Source organism: Lissotriton helveticus, chromosome 1_2 (assembly GCF_964261635.1).
Source record: "Lissotriton helveticus chromosome 1_2, aLisHel1.1, whole genome shotgun sequence".
NCBI classification, from domain to species: Eukaryota; Metazoa; Chordata; class Amphibia; order Caudata; family Salamandridae; genus Lissotriton; species Lissotriton helveticus.
This window is the reverse complement of record NC_136058.1, coordinates 390784567-390808483: the sequence shown is the minus strand read 5'-3', so window position 1 is coordinate 390808483 and position 23917 is coordinate 390784567. Positions and strand designations below refer to the sequence as shown.

Genomic DNA, 23917 nt, shown 5'->3' with positions numbered 1-23917 from the left:
AATAGTCCATAACCTTACAATAATATATGTCAAAAAAAACAGGCAGTGTCAATAGATTTTCATACATTCTCATTCATTTAGTTTATATATTATATATTATATTATATATTATATATATAAAAAAATTATATATATATATATGTGTGTGTATATTTTCTTCCACTCCAGTTCCATTTGTCGTGATGCAGCGCTCGAAACGGGTGCGGCGCCCTGCAGCTGAACCACGCTGCTCACAATCCCCACACCATTCCTCCAGCTGGAAGAACAAATCGGGTCGCACTCCACAGGTCCTTTTTGCAATTTTTCTTTTATTTTTCACATTCTCTAAGAATTTGACAAGGGCAGCTGTTAAGATCTACGCGTTTCGGTATTCCAAATACCTTGCTCACGATCAACCGACCACTTGGCTCCCCCTTCTTGTTATACTTAATTACATTCTATATCACTTCCTGTTTGGGGTTAGCCAGCGTCTCTGCTTTCTGGGAGATGTAGTTTTTATGTTACATATATAATCCTTTACATTTCATTTACTCATTATTATGCTTATTACCATTATTTCACATCCATTCAAAACTGTGTGTGTGCTGGTAAATTACACAATTTCTTCCAAATTGGTTCCTGTAATGGGATTATTTTACTATGTGTTTTTAACATTATTAAATCAATTATTTACAACATTATACCTGCCCTCCAGTGGGCAAACTATATCTCTGCTTATTTGGATCATGGGTGGCCCCTAATACCTACCAGCAGACACTCTAATCTTTCCAAATATAGAGTAAAGTTTTATTTCTGTTGTAATACTAATGAAGAATATGTTAGGCAATAAAGCATAATCCTTAACACATCTGTTTCTGAGTGCGAAGTCATTATAAGTGTATATACAATTCTTCCCACTGATTTAGCCCATGTGGGCTCAGGGTTCTTAGGTTCAGGATGTGGCGTGACTCCTTCTGTCTTAAAAGTTTTTCTCTGTCCCCCCCTCGTTCTTTTTTGGGGACACTTTCAATTCCAAAGAATTTCAGTTGGTTCCAATCACTTTGATGGTATTGTTCCATGTGCTTGGCTACCGCGTTTTCTCTGTCTTGGTGAATGGTAGCTCGAACGTGCTCCAGTATTCGTTTTTTTAATTCACACACCGTGCTGCCCACATATCTTAGAGGGCACGGACATTCCATTACGTATACTACGTGTGTTGTTTTGCAGGTGATGAGTTCTCTGATCTCCCATATTCTTTTATTTGCCATTTGAACTTGCTTTGTGGGCTTTGCTATTTGACACGCCTTGCATGCATAACACTTGACAAATCCTGTTGATTTCAACCATATGTCCTTTTTTGTCTTTGTAGATTTCCTAAAATGGCTGTGAATTAGCTGATCTTTCAGGTTCTTTTCCCTTCTGTACGTAATTGTTGGATGATGCCCCACTATACTTTTGACTGTTTCATCCAGTTGTAGAATTTTCCAATTACGTTTCATAATGTTTGCAATTTCCTTGCTTTCATTTGAAAAATCCATTATCATCCGTATCGGTTCAGAATCACTTTTGGGATCCTTTTGTTTTTTTGCTAGACAGTCTTCCCTAGCTTTTTCGTTCGTTTTCTCCCAGCTTTTTTTGATTATGCCAGCATTGCATCCTCGCCATTTGAACCTGTCTGTGGTGGCCGCACTATGTTTAAGCCATTCATCATTTTGACTGCAGATTCGGCGGATTCTCAAGAACTCCCCGTAGGGGATGCTTGTGATCAGGGACTGTTGGTGGAAGCTCGTCGCTTCTAGGGTGGCATTGGTGGCAGTACATTTGCGATGTAGAGTAGTATGTATTTGATTTACTCTTATATAGATTTCTGTATCTAGAAATTCAATTCGATCAACTGGATGAAACAGTCAAAAGTATAGTGGGGCATCATCCAACAATTACGTACAGAAGGGCAAAGAACCTGAAAGATCAGCTAATTCACAGCCATTTTAGGAAATCTACAAAGACAAAAAAGGACATATGGTTGAAATCAACAGGATTTGTCAAGTGTTATGCATGCAAGGCGTGTCAAATAGCAAAGCCCACAAAGCAAGTTCAAATGGCAAATAAAAGAATATGGGAGATCAGAGAACTCATCACCTGCAAACCAACACACGTAGTACACGTAATGGAATGTCCGTGCCCTCTAAGATATGTGGGCAGCACGGTGTGTGAATTAAAAAAACGAATACTGGAGCACGTTCGAGCTACCATTCACCAAGACAGAGAAAACGCGGTAGCCAAGCACATGGAACAATACCATCAAAGTGATTGGAACCAACTGAAATTCTTTGGAATTGAAAGTGTCCCCAAAAAAGAACGAGGGCTGGACAGAGAAAAACTTTTAACCCCTTCGACGCTCATGACGAGCCCAGCTCGTCATGGAGTTTCCATTGATTTCAATGGAAATTACATTGAAGAGCTGCTACAAGCTTAGCATCCAAGTGGTTAAGACAGAAGGAGTCACGCCACATCCTGAACCTAAGAACCCTGAGCCCACATGGGCTAAATCAGTGGGAAGAATTGTATATACACTTATAATGACTTCGCACTCAGAAACAGATGTGTTAAGGATTATGCTTTATTGCCTAACATATTCTTCATTAGTATTACAACAGAAATAAAACTTTACTCTATATTTGGAAAGATTAGAGTGTCTGCTGGTAGGTATTAGGGGCCACCCATGATCCAAATAAGCAGAGATATAGTTTGCCCACTGGAGGGCAGGTATAATGTTGTAAATAATTGATTTAATAATGTTAAAAACACATAGTAAAATAATCCCATTAGAGGGAACCAATTTGGAAGAAATTGTGTAATTTACCAGCACACACACAGTTTTGAATGGATGTGAAATAATGGTAATAAGCATAATAATGAGTAAATTAAATGTAAAGGATTATATATGTAACATAAAAACTACATCTCCCAGAAAGCATAGAGACGCTGGCTAACCCCAAACAGGAAGTGATGTAGAATGTAATTAAGTATAACAAGAAGGGGGAGCCAAGTGGTCGGTTGATCGTGAGCAAGGTATTTGGAATACCGAAACGCGTAGATCTTAACAGCTGCCCTTGTCAAATTCTTAGAGAATGTGAAAAATAAAAGAAAAATTGCAAAAAGGACCTGTGGAGTGCGACCCGATTTGTTCTTCCAGCTGGAGGAATGGTGTGGGGAATGTGTGTGTATATATTACCTACTGGCGGTCGCCAGTAGGTATATATAGTTAGGATTTTTTCTCTATGGGATTTTTGAAAATTCTATGTCTAATAACTTTGGCGTTTGTGGACAGAATTGGCTGAAATTTTCAGGAAAATGGCACATTTTGTTTCTGAGCAGCCCCTGAAAATTGGGGGGGGGGGTTCGTCCGGGGGGGTCGAGTAAAAAGGGTGGTCCCAAAACTTGTTTTTAACATTGAGTTTTCCATAGGGCGGTTGGCCTCACTTTTAGCCCGAACGGCTGAATGGATTTGCACGAAACTTGGGAAAATTGTAGGGACTGGTAGCCCGATGTGCCTTTTGTAGGTCTCAATATATGTGCTCCAGTGGATTTTGAGAAATTAACGTTTAAAAAAAGATATATATCTGTAACAGCGGACCGGGCAGCGCTCCAGTTCGCGTACTTTGCGCGCAACGGAGATTTGTGAAGCGAAGCTGATTGGTTCTCCGGCGTCTGTAAACATTCCAAACAGTCCGTAGCGGCCGCCATCTTGTCTCTCGGTAGGATCGAGAGACAAGAGGAGGCCAAAGCGAAGGGGCAAATGATCATAAGGGGGCATAGTAGATTCTCGCTGACCCCCTAGGTTTGATGTGGAGGTTTTAAAAGGGCCCCGCGGGGCAAAAAAAAAATATATAATAATAATCGAACGGCTGAATGGATTTGCACGAAACTTGGCAAAATTGTAGGGACTGGTAGCCCGATGTGCCTTTGCTAGGTCTCAATATATGTGCTCCAGTGGATTTTGAGAAATTAACGTTCAAAAAAAGATATATATCTGTAACACCGCTCCGCTTCGCGTAACGGAGGTTTGCGAAGCTGATTGGTTCTCCGGCGTCTGTAAACATTGCAAACAGTCCGTAGCGGCCGCCATATTGTCTCTCGGTAGGATCGAGAGACAAGAGGAGGCCAAAGCGAAGGGGCAAATGACCATAAGGGGGCATAGTAGATCCTCCTTGACCTCTTAGGTTTGATGTGGAGGTTTTAAAAGGGCCCCGCGGGGCAAAAAAAATATAATAATAATAATCGAACGGCTGAATGGATTTGCACGAAACGTGGCAAAATTGTAGGGACTGGTAGCTCGATGTGCCTTTGCTAGGTCTCAATATATGTGCTTCAGTGGATTTTGAGAAATTTACGTTCAAAAACAAGATATATATCTGTAACAGCGCTCCGCTTCGCGGAGATAAAATTATATCTGTATTACCTAGCTGTTGCTAACACCAGTTAGCGACGGCTAGTAGGAGATAGCGACCATCTTGGGCCCCACTTTGCATGTGAGTGATATTTATCACTAATGACATGCAAAGTGGGCATGCCAAGATGTTAGCGACTGGAAACAGTCGCTAACATCGCTATCTCCTATTATCAACTTTTGGAAATATTCGCGATAAGCGCGAATATCTCCAAAAGCTAGCACCTGCCCTGAGCAGTTCTTAGGCATGTTATCCAATGGGAGGTGGATAACATGGCTAAGAGCATTAGCTCGGTAATGCATGAATATCGCTGAGTTTTCAGCGATATTAATGCATTGCGGTCGTTTTTTATCGTATTTGCGATAAACCTTGATAATAGCAAGGTTTATCTGCGATAATTTCTGACGATGCTTAGCGGTAAAAAAAATCGTTGCTAAGCATCGTTAGGGATAAATATCGCTTAAATTTGGTAATATGCCCCAACGTCTGTTAACGTTCGATTCGAAGGAAATCAGGAAGTGTTGAAAAACATTGTCTGCGCCATCTTGCCTTTTTTCAAATGCCACACTTTTGTCGTGCACGGCAGTCATTTTAGATGCCTTGACCAGACCCACTCTGTGCACGCTGTCGATCCTTAGCATGGCTCCCCACCCTCGCAAGCATCTCCCCCAGGCAGTGGTCACCCCCGCTCTCTGTCTTATGCATGGGTAATAAACCACCCCCCATCTGCGCTGCTCTTCCCTGAGAATCACACCCTGTGCCCGCCCGACATCTCCCTTTCACCCTATTCACTACCGCACCCTCTGACACTCCTTTTCCTCTGTGTCCGATTGTCCAGGCCGGTCCTAGGGTATCAGCTAGCCCTGCAGATGTAGTTTATGGCCCCAGCTGTAAAGAATCACCCCTCTTCAAAGGAGTTATAGTAGATCAAGGCCCACACTCGATGAGATCCGTCACAGCAGACGCGATCCTATTATCTGAAAACCATCCTGTATTGTGATTGGGGAGGGGACCGAGCCTGAAGCGGAAGATTCCAGGGATGACTCTTTGTACATCAAAGTTTTTACAATTATGTGTCACATTAAAAATATATAGCACTCCAACAAAGTAGTAAGATTATAAAACTTTAATAACTTATAAATATATACAAGAAAACAAAAACAGTAATAACATATAAACATTTTTAGGGAAAAACAACGAAGTAGCGGTCGGCTGTGCGAATAGTCCCAACGCAGCACAACGTCCAGATTTCTGGCGTGGGGCGTCGCGGGGGGTGGGTCATCAGTAGCAAACTGTTATGCGAATAGTTCCAAGGCAGCAGAACGATGGCACCAAGGTGATGTCCAGTAAGTTGCCGCACTGGTTTTGGTATCCTACAATGCTGCTCCGAATAACGGCGTGGGGCGCCCCGGGGGAGGCGGCGTGAACGGGCCTCTCCAGGTGGAGTCTCGTCTGTTGTAGTGGGGCGCCCCTTTACCGTTTCAGTTGCCATTCCGTCCGATTTTGGTCCACTGTGTCAAAAGCCGCAATTCAGCTGAGTTGCGCCCACTCTTGCGGTGCAGCGATAGGCGGCTGTCACAGGACTCTCAAAATGGCGGCAGGCTGTTTCCTTTTTGGGCCTGGTCCACTGAAATGGCCCTGGGACACCTTGGAAATCGGACGCTTGTCTGCTAGGTCTTGGACCCCATTCTCGAAAGCGTCCCCTCCGCCTTGAGGATTCATCAAAAGTTTTGGGGGCTCCCGACTCCTGTAGGCTTCTGGTGGGGAGCGGCTGCCATGATTGCTCGCGGAATGAGCACGACGGAGCTACGAGATGGTGGTGCTCTCATGCTGACGCCAGCTTCAGTCTGAAACATCCAGAAACAAGGTGGGGCTTTCATCGTTTGGGAAAAAAAAAAGTTTTCATCCAATGAAAAGTGTTGTTTTTAGGTCATATGATCAAGCCTTCCATCATTAGGAAACCAAAAGTAAAATGAACCAATGAAAAGTTTTATAAACAAGTCACATGACCTGTTATGCGGCATAGGGTATAAAATGCGGAGAAAATACGTTGGCACGTGAGGCGGCGTCAGTAGCGGACCGATGTGCGAATAGGCCGAAGGCAACACAACGCGCCAAGATCCGGATGGCACCGAGGTGGTGTCCAGCAAGTTGCAGCACTGCTGTGGCCATCCTACAATGCTGAAAGTCGGCGTGGGGCGCCCCGTTGGCCTGTGAGTTTGCGTCAGTAGCGGTCCGATGTGCGAATAGGCCGAAGGCAGCACAAAGCGCCAAGATCCGGATGGCACCGAGGTGGTGTCTAGTAAGTTGCCGTACTGGTGTGGCCATCGTACAATGTTCAAAGTCGGCGTGGGGCGCCCCGTTGGCCTGTGAGATGGCGTCAGTAGCGGACCGATGTGCGAATGGGGCCAAAGGCAGCGCAACAATATTTTCTGACTGGAAGACACCACAAGGCGCTGAGATGCCAAGATTCGGATGGCACCGAGGTGGTGTCTAGCAAGTTGTGGCACTGGTGTGGCCATCCTACAATGGTAAAAGTCGGCGTGGGGCGCCCTGTTGGCCTGTGAGATGGTGTCAGTAGCGGACCGATGTGCGAATGGGGCCAAAGGCAGCGCAACAATATTTTCTGACTGACACCACAAGGCGCTGAGATGCCAAGATCCGGATGGCACCGAGGTGATGTCTAGCAAGTTGCTGTACTGGTGTGGTCATCCTACAATGCTGAAACTCGGCGTGGGGCGCCCCATTAGCCTGTGAGATGGCGTCAGTAGCGGACCGATGTGTGAATAGGCCGGAACCAGCACAAGGCGCCAAGATCCGGATGTCACCGTGGTGGTTTCATAGTTGAGAGGTACTTCATCTGCAGTGGGGCGCCGAGATCCGGATGGCACCGAGGTGATGTCTAGCAAGTTGCTGTACTGGTGTGGTCATCCTACAATGCTGAAACTCGGCGTGGGGCGCCCCATTAGCCTGTGAGATGGCGTCAGTAGCGGACCGATGTGTGAATGGGGCAAAGGTAGCGCAAGAATATTTTCTGAGGAGGAGACACTACAAGGGGCTGAGATTCGGTTACCACCGAGGTGATGTCTAGCAAGTTGCCGCACTGGTGTGGCCATCCTACAATACTGCTCCGAATAACGGCGTGGGGTGCCCGAAGGGGGAGGGGGGGGGGGAGGCGGCGTGAACGGGCCTTCCTAGGTGGAGGCTCGTCTGCTGTAGTGGGGCGCCCCTTTACCGTTTCAGTTGCCATTCAGCTGAGTTTCGGCTGCTCTTGATGCTACAGCGACAGGCGGCTGCAACAGGACTCTCAAAATGGCGGCCTGTTCTTTGGATTTGGGCCTGGTCCACTAAAATGGCCCTGGGACACCTTAGAACTCGGACGCTCGATTTTTTTTTCCTTTCCTGTACATGCAAAAAAAGGTAAATGCCCGGTACGTTACACGCTTCATCTGCCACGATGAACTCTCCAGAGGAACCGAAAAAAAATATAGTTATGGTAACTATACCATGCATCGTCATATGGAGAGGTGGCACCAATTAATTATAGTGCTGCATAAAAGAGAGATTTGGAGGAGAACCCCTGACCTGCTAGTACATTCATCAAAGAAGTGGCAATGACAGCATCAGAGGCAAGGGAAACGGTCCCAAATATTTAGAAGAACTTTGGAAAGATTAAAATGACATGTTTAGATTGTGGCAAATTAATTTCATGTGGACAGATGAGTGTTACTCTAATAAATACAGCATATGAACATCATCATAGTCGATGGTTGGTAGAGACATTTTGACTATATCCTGGACCTGCCCGTCCTCGCCCAAAATGGCGCCGGAATAAATGGGACTCGTAACTCCTTGTTGTGTACTGGTTGCAGAACCTTGAAATCACGAGATACGTATGCAGTTTTGAAGCACATGGCGGGCGGGGACGAGAATTGATTGAATATTTCGACATCCCTATTGATATTAAGTTCTGATGTGTTATTGATTACTGTACTATTGAAAGTTCGAATTAACGTCACCCATGGTACTTGCCCGCAAATGTATATCTAGATAATTTTATTGTAACTGGCCCTGTCGTATTTTAATTATAAAATGTACGTCCACCGATTCCGTAACTGTTAGACACCTTAGTTCTTGCAACCTAATGGCCCGCCCGTTACGTTCCTCTACAGTGTAAATGTCTACTCATCATATACGATTACAGTTTGCTCCGTGGCCGGCCCACGTGGTTATAGGCTCGTATTTGTATAATGAAATTTTCACAATAAAGGTTTTTAAAAGAAAACATGGTAGTAGTATATACATTGGTAAAGTTTTTAATAATAGTCACTGTTTTAGAATCAGTAAAAGGCAAGTGAAATAAAGCAGACCAATTACATGAAGGGTAAAAGGTATAATTCGAAGGAACGCAGTAAAGGTAAATGGTCAAGGGCTGTTGTGTTTTCTACTCCTGCAACATAAAGTGATCGATAAGAATCTCATATTCAGGCGTATCGGCGACTAAGACAGCAGGTCGACCCTCTTTTGCTCAACGGCTCCATCATGGGACGAAGAAACGCTCTTTTTCTCGAAAAAAGAATATATTTTACTTGCAGGACAGTTGTAAATTTTCCGGGAAAGTACATTAGCCTGGAACATTATAACATATATTTAAGAAGAAATAATGTTTGGAAGTAATAAAAAGCGTAATTTTTAGGTCATATGACCAAGCCTTTCATCATTAGAATAAGAAAAGTAAAATGAACCAATGAAAAGTTTTATTAACAAGTCACATGACTTGTTATGCTTACGTTACGCGCTGCGCGCCCCGGATGACTTCCGGATGCGCTAACGCGGCGCGTCATATGACGCATTACGCGACAACGCAGGTCCAGAATATAGTCAAAATGTCTCCACCAACCAGCGGTCGGAACACAACCCCTTTCAGCAGGCTAAATAGTTCTGTTAAATGACAACAGAAGAGACAGGCAACAAGAACCATCAGTCAAAGAGGGGAGGGCTAGTTCTTCTCTACCGGGTTACATTGGGGCGCTACCGGAACTGATCGAATTGGTAGTCTACAGTGTTTCTGGATGTTTCAGACTGAAGCTGGGGTTAGCATGAGAGCAGCACCATTTCGTAGCTCCGTCGTGGCCATTCCGCAACCAATCATGGCAGCCGCTCTTTATCGTTATTTTGGGCGGGGTGGGTGGCGGAGCCAAGCTGTTTTGCAGCCATCATTGTGTGGAGTTCAGTTCATCTCACTAGTTTTGTATTTGTCATGAGGGGTTGTTGCTAATGTTTCTATTTTAGCGAGGTCAAAAAGAGATCCCATTAGTGGCCTACTGATTTTGCTCGATTCCTTTTCTTTTTTTTTTACACGATTTTTCGTTATCTGCGAAGACTAAACAGAGTATTGCGACTCTGTGTTTGTTTGTAAATAGAGAATGAACCAAAGAGAACCAATTCTAAAACAGTAAATACTTGGATAACAATCAATCAAATGGAGAGAGAAGCAGGCACGACGTATTACAACGGGGGCAAAGGCCTGCGTTAACTACCCTTCACTATGTGCAAAGAGAGAGTACTCCTAATAGAAATGAGGGGGGGGGGGCACCATTCAAAGCAGATCAGTGTGCATAAACACGAAAATGTTTTCACTTACCACGTACTTGACATTCGACAGCTTATGATATTTGCTATTAAAAAACCATTGAAATTCACTGAAAAAACCATAGGTTATAGACCATATATAGTTAGGAATTAGCATTTACAAAACCTTGAAAATTCACTGAAAAAACCATAGGTTATAGACCATATATAGTTAGGAATTAGCATTTAAAAAACCTTATTTTACTCACACAAAACCATTGAAATTCCATATATAGTTAGTTGCACTAACTATATATCTCGCACCCGCAATCCACTGCTGATCATGTCACATATTACATCATTCATGACATGGTCAGTGACATCACTGATGACATCACTGATGCCATCTCAAATGACATCACTGATGAGATCACTGATGACATCTCATTTGACATCAATGACCACATCACTGATGATATCATTCATGTGACAATACAATGCATCTCCTCACATTTTAATATAACCTCTGTTTCACCCAGTGTTAAATACAGAGTATAATTTTTGAAACCATTGACACACCAATACTAGTTACTACATACGTACTCACTGATTCCTACGTCTACACACACATTCACTCATTCACCCATACAATCATTCATACATACAATCACTCATCTTTACAACACTATCATATGCACTCATACACCTATACAGACACTCACACTCTGCCACTCATCCATGGAGTTACTCACACACCTAGTCAGTCCTGTAAAGAATCAATCACACTTCCATTTTCTTGTCTATACAGTTAAACATAGAGCACCTTACATTTTCAAACATATACTAACACATACTTACTTTCTTATACAATCATTGATACAAGTACACATTGATCTGCACAGAGTCACACACCTCCCAGCCAGCCACACACACACTCAGTCTCCCATACAAATACTTGGACAATCAATCAATAACCCATATAGTTAATCATATAGCTACTGATCAACACATGCAGCAGTTTACAGAACAACAGACATAATGATGCACAAATTAAGACAGTTTAGTCACTAACCCATGCACTCAGTGAGACACATTTAATCACTCACTCATACATTCAGTCATGCACCTACTAAATCCTTCGTCCAGACACTTATACATCTACTCATTCTTCAATATGTAAAACATATTTAAACTTTACAGAAACACACAGTCACTGGATGATGTCATCAGTGATCTCATCAGTGATGTCATTTGAGATGTCATCAGTGATGTCACTGACCATGTCATGAATGATGTAATATGTGACATGATCAGCAGTGGATTGCGGGTGCGCGATATATAGTTAGTGCAACTAACTATATATGGAATTTCAATGGTTTTGTGTGAGTAAAATAAGGTTTTTTAAATGCTAATTCCTAACTATATATGGTCTATAACCTATGGTTTTTTCAGTGAATTTTCAAGGTTTTGTAAATGCTAATTCCTAACTATATATGGTCTATAACCTATGGTTTTTTCAGTGAATATATATATATATATATGAGTACCAATTCCCAGAGGGGAAAATATAAAAACGCACTCCCTCGCCTTATAGATTGTTACAGTGGCTTTATTCCAACTTTAACCCAACGCGTTTCGCCTCGCACGAAGCTTGTTCACGGGATGTAGAGCTAGTCACTAAGTCCTTCTTTTATGTGTGTTACACAGGAAGCCTCCTGTGTAAACGTTAGGGTGCATTCTGGTTAATGTAGTTTCCACTACAATTTCATCACCAGTTTGTCCTTAATTCACAATTTTAAAACCTTTAGTGAAGGAGAGTGCTCTTTGTGGATTGCTTTTTATGTGTCTCTTCAGTGAGTTTGTTCATTTTTAATATCTCGCTGGTGAGATGGTTCTTGCGTTATCTGTTATTTTTCGCATTTGCCGGCAGCGTAGCAGTGTTCTTTGCAGTTTATGTAACCCTCTGGTGGGTTAAAGCACTGCTATCTATTTTTGGTTCATGTTTTTCTTTCCGATCTTCCCTCATAAGTGTACATACAGTTCTTCCGTAAGGTTCAGCCCTCTTGGTTCGAGGGTCCTGAAGTTGATGATGTGTTTGGATTCTTTTCTTCTCAGTATTTTTAGGCGGTCTCCTCCTCTTTCCGTTTGTGCTACCTGCTCCAAAGCACAACATTTTAGAGTTTCCCATTGGCTATCGTGAAATTGTTCCATGTGTTTTGCAATTGCATTAGAGCAATCTTTATTTTTTGTTGCTCGAGTGTGCTCCAAAATTCTTTTTTTGGCTCCAAATGTAGTGCTGCCTATGTACTTTTTATGGCAGGGACACTCCACCATGTAGATCACGAAAGCACTTTTGCAGGTTAAGTGTTCATGTATTTTCCACTTTGTGCTTTTATTGATTTCAATCTCTTTTGTTATTAAGGCAATTTTGCACACTTTGCAGTGCCTGCATGGAAAAAAACCTTCACGTTGTAGCCAGGTGTTTTTGGGGTTATCTTCAAAGTGGCTGTGTACCAATTTGTCCCCTAGATTTCTTGCTCTCCTGTAGGTTATATTAGGATTGTCACCTATGATTTTCGATAGGGTCGGGTCTGCTTTAAGGATTGGCCAATGTTTTCGAATGATTTTGGATAGTTTGTTGTTCTCTGCACTGTGTGTGGTTTTCAGTCTGATTTTATCCGTGTTACTTTGTTCTTCTTCTTTCTTTTTGTGTAGGATGTCTTTACGATCCTGTTGTAACACTCTGTTTAGACTTTGTTCCACCACCTTTCTTGGGTAGCCTCTTGTTAGAAATCTGTTTGTTGTATTATTGCTGTGTCTTTGGAATTTGCTGTTATCTGAACAGTTGCGTTTTAATCGCAGAAATTCCCCATACGGGATACTCCATTTCAATTTTTTGTTATGAAAGCTTGCACCGTGTAGGACGGCGTTCGTCGCCGTTTCCTTTCTGTGTAGCGTGGTTTGAAGAATCCCATTGGCAATGTAGATTTCTGTGTCTAAAAAGGTTACTCTTTCTGAGCTGATTTCCATGGTAAACTTCAGATTCGTTTTTGTATTGTTCAATTTGTCAAAGTATAGAGAAAAATCCTCAATTGTGCCATTCCAAATTGCAAGTCATCTATGAAACGTGTCCATAGGACAATTTTTTCACGCCATTGATAATTGGTGGTGTGCCATGCCAAGTATTGTTCAAACCTCCCCATGGTTAAGTTGGCGTAGTTCGGTGAAAACGAAAAACCCATCGCACAACCTCTCGTTTGTTGATACATTTTTTTGTCAAACAGGAAGATGTTGTTATTTAGACACCACAATATCATGACATTCAGCATTTTATTGTGATCCCTATATTTCATGTGTCTTTTGCCAAGGTAGTAATTACATGCTTCTGTTCCCACTTGATGTTCTATACTTGTGTACAAGGACACAACATCCATCGTGATCAGTTTGTAATCTGATGACCATTCGACAGTTTCTAATTTTTTCAATAAGTCTGTTGTATCTTTAAGATAAGATGGTAGTTCTTTTACAAGTGGTGCCAAAAATTGATCGATATAATTTGAAATGGGTTCCATTAATGAGTTTTTTGCAGAAACTATGGGTCTGCCAGGTGGTTTTTGTTTGTTTTTGTGAATCTTTGGCAGATGGTAGAAGGTTGGTAGCATGGGATTTTTATTGTCCAGATATTTCAGTTCATGGTCATCTATTAAGCCTTGTTTGTGCCAGTCTGTCAAATGCTTTTGAATCATTATCTGAAGTCTTTTGGAAGGATCATCCTTCAGTTGGATGTAACATTCTTCATCCATCAGTTGGCGCTTGGCTTCTGTGACATAGTATTCTTTATCCATTATGACGATGTTTCCGCCTTTGTCGGCAGGCTTGATTTCAATCGTCTTGTCCTCTTGTAGTCGCTTCAAAGATTCTGTTTGTTGAATGTTCAAATTATGTTGACTCTTATTTGGTATTAGTTTGTAGAGATCTTCCACTACCTATTGATGAAAGAGATCGATATATATATATATTAGGAACACTCCGCTTGCATCCACTTGCCACCAATTTCAGTATATATATATATTTCCAAATGCATATGACGCTCTGAGGATGCCCTGCCTGGCAGACAGGGGCTCTTACCATGTGCGCCGTCCGTATCATATATTCCAAAATAGACAGCTTCTGCTTCCAGAGGCAAATAGAGCCCACCTGCTGGTGTAGTCATTTAAAATCCTTTATTAATTCATTGGAAAGTTCAGCATAACACGTTTCAGTCTCTTCTAGGCTTTATTCATATGCATCATGTGAGGTGGTCAGTTGATCAGTTGTTAAACCCCACAGGTCATATCAACACTAAAGATAGACAACAAGTGAAGATACATACATTTGTTTGAATACTAAAGTAGTAGCTGTAGTGGTACTCTGGTACAATTTTGACAAGTAAGAATATGTATATCTTGTATCCAAGCCAATAATTGGCATCTAAATCAAGGCTTATTAGCAAACCATGTGTCAAGTTTGTTTTGCCAAAACCACAGTAAGTCATCCCTTTTCACAGTTCTTACTTTTATTACTGGCCTGTTCTATCACTTTCTTAGAGTAGCCTCTTTCTCTGAATCTCACTTTCATCTTATTGATCTCAACATAGTAGGCTTCCTCGGAGCTACAGTTCCTTCTTGCCCTAAGAAGTTCCCCGTATAGTATGCTGTTCATTAAATTCTTGGAGAAACAGCTATCAGCATGCAGGAAACTGTTACCAGCTGATTTTTTGCGAAATAATGTGCTTTCCAATTAGTTGTTAAAAACCCTTATTTTTACATTACAAATTCAATTTCATTTGCATGTACTTCGCTGGAAAATCTAAGATTAAATTCATTCCTATTAAGGGTTTTCACAAAATCATTAGTATCCAATTCTGTCCTCTCCAAATACAAAATATATCATCGATATTCCTTACCCAAGGGACGACATGTTGGTCAAAGGCATTGATGTTATTGGCCACCTCCTCCCAGCTGCCTAGGGGCACCCTTGCATAGCTTAGGGGCAAATTAGGTCCCCATTACCGTCCCCTGGGTTTGTCTATATATTACATGATTAAAAATGAAGAAATTATTTGTCAAACATGTCTACATCATGTCTAACAACATCTCAGTATGCATGAAGTATGACATCTTGCGGTATGCACGTGTACAGGCTATTTACATCCAATACCATCAACAACAGGCTCTCTTCCCAAATTATATTGTTGATCAACCGTAAGAAGTCACCTGTATCTCTTACATAGGATGGAAGCAGTTGCACAAAGGGTCTCAAAAATTGATCATTATACTTTGAAGTATTTTCATTTAGGCTACCCATGGACGAGACTATTGGTCTCCTGGTGGATTATCCTTATCCTTGTGGATTTTAGGCAACATATACATTGCTGATAGTTTCTGGAAATCAGAGCTTAAGAATTATTCTCATCCATTGTTATTAAACAATCATCTTTCCATTTCGTTAGATTGGCTCTGTATCTCTCAAGCGCTGCTCATGTCATACAGCACTGCTGTATGCCGTTTACGCACACCACGGCACCCAGTTCTCACACGCACACTCGGAGTTAATCTCGCTCTGTTTATCTTGCATAGTATATATAGATATTTCTTTAAACTCTAAATCGAAAAATATTGTATACCTCCTGTTATGCCCGTGTGGCAAAGCTTATGTCGGAGAAACATCGCGAAGTCTGAATGTGCATCTAACTGAGCATCGATCCGCCATCCGACCAGGGAAAACACTGTCACCAATGATCCCCCATTTTCAAGAATACAACCATTCTGCAGATGACATTAAATGGTTCATTCTTGAAAAAATTGTTCTGCACCCAGGCCTATGTCCAGACAAAATAAGAAAAAAACGAGAGGTATACTATATTTTCCTTTTAGACACTGTAAAAACAGGCCTAAATGCGGAAATACCCTGGGAACAGGCCATCATGTAATTTGTCTGTTCCAACACAGGTTAAACAACTGCGGCTGCAGTTTGTTCCTATGACCAGTAATTGCCTATCTTAGAGATTAGGCATCTGTATGAATTATGGTGTACTATATGAAATATATCACAATCAGTGCACTTTTATTTCATGTTAAGTGTTGTTATTAAGAATGGATTATTATTATTATTTTATTTTTTTATTCCACACAAATGGTTTATGAAGCAGGCATGTATATTGTTGTATATTTCAATAATTATATGCATGGGGGGGATACAATTCTTACACTGTCCACTTGTCTATGCAATTGTCGATACACTGTTTAATTTTACGCAATTATATTCTTTATGCGCAGGAAGGGCAGTGTTAATAATTGAATTCTGTATCTGGATAAATGCATACAACCAGATGGAATTGTTATTTGTATTTATCTCTGGCATGAGCTTATGGTCGATATTGATTATTGTTTTATTTGTATATAGGTTTTCACTCTTTGGCCAAGCGTTTCAGTGTAGCATAATTGGTTATCTATGTGATCAATTTTTGAGACCTACATTTCTTTCGGTTGTCGGGTCCTTTATCTTTTTGATCATAAGGATGGCATACATCAATGTGCCAGGCCCATAGATTCAATAATTCATGAATCACTATTTAGAACCCCCTGCTACAAAGTTAGTCCGTTTACCTTATCGGTTTAGTCGCTTCTCATGCCGCCAATATCATTTTGTAGTCCGTTTTCCCTCATTATTTGGTAGCTATCGCATTTGCAGCCTGCACTGACAGTCCGCTATCTATGTCCATTTACCAAACACCTGTATGCGATGTAGGCAAATCAGTGGAACTTTGGCTCGCTATGCAGTGTATTTAAATCGGACGTTTTTTCGCCGTCCAATACAGCAGCGCCAAGCCTGCTACGTTGTACAGATGGAGCCATAGATGTAAATGTAAATGTAAATGTAAATGTATTTCGATTTATATAGCGCACGAATCACCCAGGGGTCTCAAGGCGCTTGCTTAGTGAACCCGTCCTGGTATTCCCCTGTGAGATACCCCGGCAGGGTATCCACAAGGTGAAAGCCAGGCATCCCGCCGCGAGGGGCCGTAGTGTAGATTAAGCAAGCTATTGCCCAGAGTCGCAGAGTGTGACCCCGTGAGTCGAGTAGGCACCGGAGCGAGAATTGTCGAGTCCGTGGAAATTTGAGCCCGAGACCCGCCGGGGCGGGGAATCGAACCCTGGTCCACGGCCGATCTCAGCTTCCGGGTCTGCCGCCTCTAACCACTGAGCCACGCTTCTCCACTTCTTTTTGCCCTTAGAAACAAACGGTAAGCAGGCTCGTTTGATGCTGTCCGTCGGCTTTTAAAGGATATGTTATGTGCATTGCTGGCTTGTATATCTGACTAAGTGAGTTCTTAAGCGCATCTACCTGTACTTGGTGAGCGCGATTTGCATGTCTTGGAGCTATCATGATGTTTTGGTTAGCAAAGTCTCATATTAGGGTTGTGTCCTTAAAACACTCTAACCGAGTACCTTGGGAACGTATGTCCAATTATGCTCTATTAGCACACTGTATACATATTGCATATCTGACTCAGTGAGCTCTTAAGCGCATCTACCTGTATTTGGTGAGCGCGATTTGCACGTCTTGGAGCTATCATGATGTTTTGCCTAGCAGAGTCTTATATTAGGGTTGTGTTTTTAAAGCACTCTAACCAAGTACCTTGGGAACGTTTGTCCTATTATGCTTTATGAGCACACTGCACACATATTGGTCATTTATTCCTGCATCCCTGTCATTCTATTTAGGACTTCTCAAATTGGGCGTCATCTCAAAGGAATATTATGTTATGGGTGTTACTGGCCCGGACATCTAATTTAGTGATTTTGTGTTCTTCAGCGCAATTTTCTGTATCCGGTGTGCGCGACACCCTCCACATGAGAAACTGTTCGTCTCTGGGCTCACGTTTCTTGCTCAGGAAAGTCCTTTATCAGGTGTGTGTCCAATAAACTCTAATTAATCACTTTGGGAATGTTGGTCCGTGTACACTTTATTAGTATACTGCATATACATGGGTTATCTATACTTACACCCTTGGTATTATATTTAGGACCTTAAAAGTCGGGCATTCTCTTGAAGCAATATCGTGCTGCATAAATAGTTGGCTCCCTTTCCATCTTCATATTGGTGGAGCTTTTCAGGTAAACTACCACAGGGCCAACATTTTATTGCCTTTTGGTGGGTAGACCTGGCGATTATTGGTTAATATGACCCAGAAACATATGGAGGGTCATGTTGTTTTCCAACTGATGATAAGAATAGTATTGCTTTAATGTCGGTGACATAGGTAAATTACCTTTGGGCCTAATTTTGAGTACCTTTAAGTGGGTAGATCTCCTGGATATTTGCCAATGTTATCCACAAAAGTGTGAAGTGGCATTTTATATTCCAGTTAGCATCCACGACTCCTATGCTGTCAGGTATTTCAACATAAGATGGGGCACCGTCTCCTTTGGGCATGTGTCATTAGTTTTCATTTAATTATATCACGATTTTATTATTATTTTTTTCTCTTTCTTACATTTTTAGTATCTTTGTCCTGCATGATTGGAACACGAAGCATTTCTGCTTGTCGTCTCGGTTTTGAATTAATTTCTTCGTGTAATAGTATTTCTCATAAAATTACAGGTAACATTTAGTACCTATATTTGTGTCTTCATGTTGGAACAAGAGGCATCTTTGCATGTCTTTTTGGTTTTGAATTATTTTTTTTAGAGAATAAGAATTTGTATGAAATGACAGGTAATATTTGCTACCCACTATGAGATTGAGCTAATAGCATTAGGACCCAAGGGGACTAATGATATGATTGGTTTAGACATCATCTAAGTGTACTTTCATCAATACCTATGTCCTTTATTCTTTCATCTTGTTCCTTTCCGATTTTGCTTTTCATTTAAGCGGCTTAATTAGTTTGATCTATAGTTTGGCTAAAGAGTGAAATATAGTACCTGTAACATCAGGGTAAATTATGTAAATTACTACACTGTTAATATGTATAAATGACACTAGTAGATGTATATAGTTTCTTTTGTGCTGGAGTAATTTAGTTGTATATGATGTATGCACACAATGTATATAAATTCTGTGGTCACAATTTACATTTTTATGTTAGGAGATATATGAGCTGTATGTTTCGATTTATAGGATGAATTACCCAATGTTTAAGAATTTTTTTTGTTCTGACAGGTTGAACAATTACTAACCGTCCAGATATCTATGATTATTAGCTATATCCTATGTTGTTTAATTTGCAGTACGTTAAGACGTGGACCTGATGAAGGCGATCTCGCCGAAACGCGCTAGTCTCACTACCGCCTTACCATCAGCATTTGTGTCTAAGTTTTAGTTTGTACTGTGTTTGAGTTTTGCATATTTGCTTGAATAAAAGGAAAAATAATATCAGACAAAATTGTTTAGCAATAATATTATATTACATTTTCTACAATTTCAAATAATTAAATTTAAAAATGATTCACACTTTGATGTCGTATATATGTTATGTTTAGGCCATAGCTACTAGATATCGGTTTGGGTTGTCTTAGTGATTTACAGCCATTCGACTAAGCTATAGACCATTACCTACTACTATCTTGCATAGTATATCACAATCGTGCATTTGCCAAAAACAGCTGTTTACTAGCCCAGTTTACAGACCTACGTTGTTTAATTAGTTTACCAACTTTACTTTGTGTGAGAATCTTGTATTTTTCCACACAACAGAAACCCCAAACACTGAGGGGGCAGTTCACACAAACAGTTCATATGTGCTCCCCTCCCCCACCTCCATGCCAAAGAGCAGCAGGAGGAACTGCCCAGGGCAGATTGCTCCAAATCCCAAGTGTGATGTCACGGATTGCCGCTTGTAAACTTTTATTGCGCCTTTCTCTTCGCAGCTTCAGCCAGTGGAACAACATATCCCGCACATAGGCAGCAACGAGGGGGTTAATGCACAATGCACTTAGGCTGCTGTTCTTGGGGGACTGCATACCACACACCGCACACAGGCAGCAACGAGGGGGTTAACGCACTATGCACCGAGGCTGAGGAACGTAGTTTAACGTATACCTCACATATAGAGCAATGAGGGGGTTAATGCACAACGCACACAGGCTGCAGGGCGTAGGTTAACGCACACCGGCTGTAGCGAGGCGTTTAAAACTAACACACAGACAGGATGCAGAGAGCGGGTTAACCAGGCTCAGGGTCAAATGGCTCCACCCCGGAGCGCGCACAAAAACTCTGTACATACTTAAATCAAGGGACCCCCGAGACATTGTCTGTGGACCCTGCCTCATTGGTTAAGTTTATTACTGTGACTGGATGATGGACCCCCTGAGATTTTGTACAGAATTCTTGAATAACGGTAGGTGAGCACCAGTGCCATATTTGCAGCACTGCAGTGAAAAAGGTCAAAAGTTATAATAGGTCTTCTGACAAATTGCTGCTTATGTGCTATTTAACATGCGTTTTCGTGTTTACAAACGTCTCTCCCTTTGCAGTCTGAGAAAGAGAAGTAAAGTAAATTATTAGGCAGTCTTGCTGGAATACTGAGTGTGAAAGGTAAGGCTGTAGGATGTAATTTTCTAACACACAACACGAGCGCTAAGGGCTGCCAAGGTTTGTACGTATCTGTGACATTACTATGTATCCAATGCACTTATGTATGATATTCCATGTGTAAAATATGACACCTCAATTGACACTTTATCACAGATATGAAAGACGTTTTAATATCACACCCTATGTGCAAGATGGTCGAACGATTTTTGAGATTTATACAAAACAAGCAGTATTTTCCTTTCTAGAGGTTTTTGTATATTAATCTGTTAGTCTATGCATGTTGTAGATGTGATCTGTATCTCTTTGTTTTGGAAGAAAACCTCCTTTGGCGTCTTTGTAAAGACTTTCTTTATGATGAATGTGCTTTAACCCCTTGGCTGCTGGGGTGATTTTCCTGCTGTGCTGGGGGGGGGGGGGGGTTCGCACAGTGACCCGGTGCTCATGACGAGCTCAGCTCAGAACGCTCAGCACAGCAGGGGAATTATCCCAGCGTGCAAGCGTTCTAAGGCCCATGACGAGCTGAGCTCGTCATAAGCACCGGAGCACCGTGGCTCATGATGAGCTGAGCTCGTCATGAGCATGGGAGGGGTTAAGTTTAAGAATTTATGGTTCAGGGTTAAGACTTGGGTGGGGCATTTTGGTGGCATTGGATATATTTCTTGTGTTTGACCTTCGTGTACAGCACGGACCAGGTACTTGTCTCCTTCTACTACTGACGGTTTTAGAGCTTTTAGGTTTCGCCTGGCGTCCACTGCGCAGCAGTGTTCGCGCATGCGAAATCTTATGTTTTGCAGTAAGGGGCTTTGTCCCGCCTGTCTCTTCCATTGGCTAGCTCCATAAATGGAGGCTAGCCATTGGAAAAGAGATGCGTCAGTCATTGTGGGAGCAGATTTGTGGGCGTTCCGGTGATTTTTTCGCCCTCCGCCTCTTTTCGTGCATCATGCGGCGGTGGGTGGTTGTTGTTTTTTTTTGTTTTTTTTTGTCTCGGCATGTTTTGGTAATTTCCAACGTGTGCTTTGCATGGCTGTGCTTGCTTCCCTGCCCCCTGGCTGTGCTTGCTTCCCTGCCCCCTGGCTGTGCTTGCTTCCCTGCCCCCTGGCTGCGCTTGCTTCCCTGCCCCCTGGCTGCGCTTGCTTCCCTTCCCCCTGGCTGCGCTTGCTTCCCTGCACCCTCGCTGCGCTTGCTTCCCTGCCCCCTCGCTGCGCTTGCTTCCCTGCGCTTGCTTCCCTGCCCCCTCGCTGCGCTTGCTTCCCTGCCCCCTCGCTGCGCTTGCTTCCCTGCCCCCTCGCTGTGCTTGCTTCCCTGCCCCCTCGCTGTGCTTGCTTCCCTGCCCCCTCGCTGTGCTTCCTCCTAGGTGTGTGTGTGTCTCTGGGTGTGTGTGTGTGTGTGTGTGTGGCTCTGGGTGTGTGGGTGTGTGTGGCTGTGGGTGTGTGTGGCTCTGGGTGTGTGGGTGGCTCCGGGTGTGTGGGTGTGTGTGGCTCTGGGTGTGTGTGTGTGTGGCTCTGGGTGTGTGTGTGTGTGGCTCTGGGTGTGTGTGTGTTTGTGGCTCTGGGTGTGTGTGGCTCTGGGTGTGTGTGTGGCTCTGGGTGTGTGGGTGTGTGTGGCTCTGGGTGTGTGGGTATGTGTGTGGCTCTGGGTGTGTGGGTGTGTGTGTGGCTCTGGGTGTGTGTGTGTGTGTGTGGGGCTCTGGGTGTGTGTGTGTGGCTCTGGGTGTGTGGGTGTGTGTGTGGCTCTGGGTGTGTGTGTGTGTGTGGCTCTGGGTGTGTGTGTGTGTGTGTGGCTCTGGGTGTGTGTGTGTGTGTGTGGCTCTGGGTGTGTGTGTGTGGCTCTGGGTGTGTGTGTGTGTGTGGCTCTGGGTGTGTGTGTGTGGCTCTGGGTGTGTGTGTCTGTGTGGCTCTGGGTGTGTGTGTGTGTGGCTCTGTGTGTGTGTGTGGCTTGCTCTGGGTGTGTGTGTGTGGTAGTAATCGCTGTCTGTTGAGCTCGTCCAGTAGGGTACAATAGGTCTTACATTTGCGAGAGATTAAACTGTTGGCAATGTAAATTACAATGCCATTTATTTATCTGTTTTCAAAACCAACACATAAATAAAATTTTTGTCATTTACAATGCCAATAGCTCTAACGTTTGCAAAGGCGAAACCGTTGCATTGTAAATGCTTGTTTTTCTTTTTCTACAAGCACATCATATAAGTACTTGTGTTTTCAGGCTAGCTCTCCGATTCCTGTTGCTTCTTTTCCCTTTTACCCTGCTGCCCCCATATGTTTCTCGTCTAACCTCTCTCTCCACCCCTGTTTGTAATTGTATCTCTTCAATCCCTGGCAGCACATCACCCAAGATAATATGTTGCATTGCTACACACTGACCAGGTCCAAAAAGCGAGACCTATTGGCTATGCCTATGCTTGTTCATAATTGTTCACATCATCGAATTGTCTCTTGCCTTCCCTCAAATAAATTTCTACGGGCCAGACAACTACATTCCCTCCCTTTTTAAATTTCTTTTAATTACTACTGATTTGTTGTCATGTAGTTCCTTAATGGCTTTCTGCTGTTCTAAAGTTAGGTTTTTGCATTTAAAGTTTTTACGTTTGTCCAGTTTTTTAAATACATTTTTTACCCCTCTTTCAAACACTTCTATTGCATCATTGTGTATTTGGGGTAAAAAAAATTGATTTAGGTCTGAAACCACTTACACTGGCTCGATCTATTTCAAGATCTTCTCTTGCTAGACTCAACATAGGGTTATCAATCAATCCCTCACCGCCTTCCAATTCTCTCATTGTATGTCAAATTTCTATATCACCTATTGTATGATTGGATGCATCACTGCTTATTGATGGTGCACCCTCTTTTTTATTTATATACCATTTTTTCAAGTTTAATTTTCTGGTGAATTGAAATAAATCAATCCTACTATCAGTGTAGTGGAATCTACGTGTTGGACAAAATGATAAACCCAAAGATCGAGGACAAGGCGCCAGAGGAGGCATGAGGTGTGCCTCCTTCCCTTACGGTAAGAATTTGCTCATTAGGAACCTTTTGGCTTCCAGTTTGAATGCCGTCGTTGAGGGGAGGCTGCATACTTCAGGTTCAGAATCAAAGATGGAATGAGGAACAGCGTGCTTAACTTCCTTCAGCGAAGAAGAGGAAGGACTGCGATGGTTATGTGTTACATAGCTTATCGGACTGTTACTGGATTGGACTATTGGTGACCATGATTACTCCCTGTGGTTCATGGGAGTTGTAGTATTGTTGCTGTGTTGTTTTTACTTTTACCTTTAAACTTGCTATTAATAAAGAGTGAAAAAAGATATGCATAATCCTCGTCTCAGCGTC

General features: G+C 42.4%; 1 long non-coding RNA gene across 2 annotated transcripts in view; it reads left to right on the top strand.

The window, feature by feature from the left end:
• The window catches only part of LOC144806271 (uncharacterized), a 589459-nt gene that overhangs the window by 78388 nt on the left and 487154 nt on the right, over positions 1 to 23917 (top strand). The window contains exons 3-4 of one of the 2 annotated variants that reach the window (XR_013605750.1): positions 169 to 287; positions 19277 to 19419. The exons of the other annotated variant lie outside the window; for it this stretch is intronic. This is a non-coding gene — a long non-coding RNA (uncharacterized LOC144806271). Of the gene's footprint in view, positions 1 to 168; positions 288 to 19276; positions 19420 to 23917 lie in introns of those variants that run through there. 2 annotated transcript variants of the gene reach the window in all.